The sequence below is a fragment of the Penaeus monodon genome, chromosome 15 (assembly GCF_015228065.2).
Source record: "Penaeus monodon isolate SGIC_2016 chromosome 15, NSTDA_Pmon_1, whole genome shotgun sequence".
In the NCBI taxonomy this organism is placed as follows: domain Eukaryota; kingdom Metazoa; phylum Arthropoda; class Malacostraca; order Decapoda; family Penaeidae; genus Penaeus; species Penaeus monodon.
In genome coordinates, this window is record NC_051400.1 from 39,572,819 (window position 1) to 39,573,070 (window position 252).

At 57.9% G+C, this 252-nt stretch overlaps 1 protein-coding gene across 27 annotated transcripts in view; it reads left to right on the forward strand.

Annotated features, from left to right (window-relative positions):
* LOC119582032 (eukaryotic translation initiation factor 4 gamma 1-like) overlaps positions 1-252 on the forward strand; it is a gene marked incomplete at its 3' end in the record, with an annotated part of 189,642 nt that overhangs the window by 39,200 nt on the left and 150,190 nt on the right. For all 27 annotated transcript variants that reach the window (XM_037930243.1, XM_037930242.1, XM_037930257.1 and 24 more), the window contains 1 exon segment: positions 141-197.

The following is a 252-nucleotide window of genomic DNA, read 5'->3' on the forward strand; positions in this document are numbered from 1 at the left end:
GACATAGAACCAAACTAGTATCGCAACAATTCAAATTTCTCTTTAACTAGCCTCTCCTGTGGCTCCGTCGCGCTGTGTGGCCGGCAAAGGGCAGAGCCGCGTTTAGATCACTGGGTCGTAACCTCGTTCTTGACTTTCAGGTGAGGGCCGTCTACCGTGACCGCAGGTGCAGCCCGACGGCGAGGTGCGAACCCCAGGTGAGTCCCAGGGAGTGCGTGTGGACTGCCTGTCTGCTTGTCCCTTGGGCGCGAA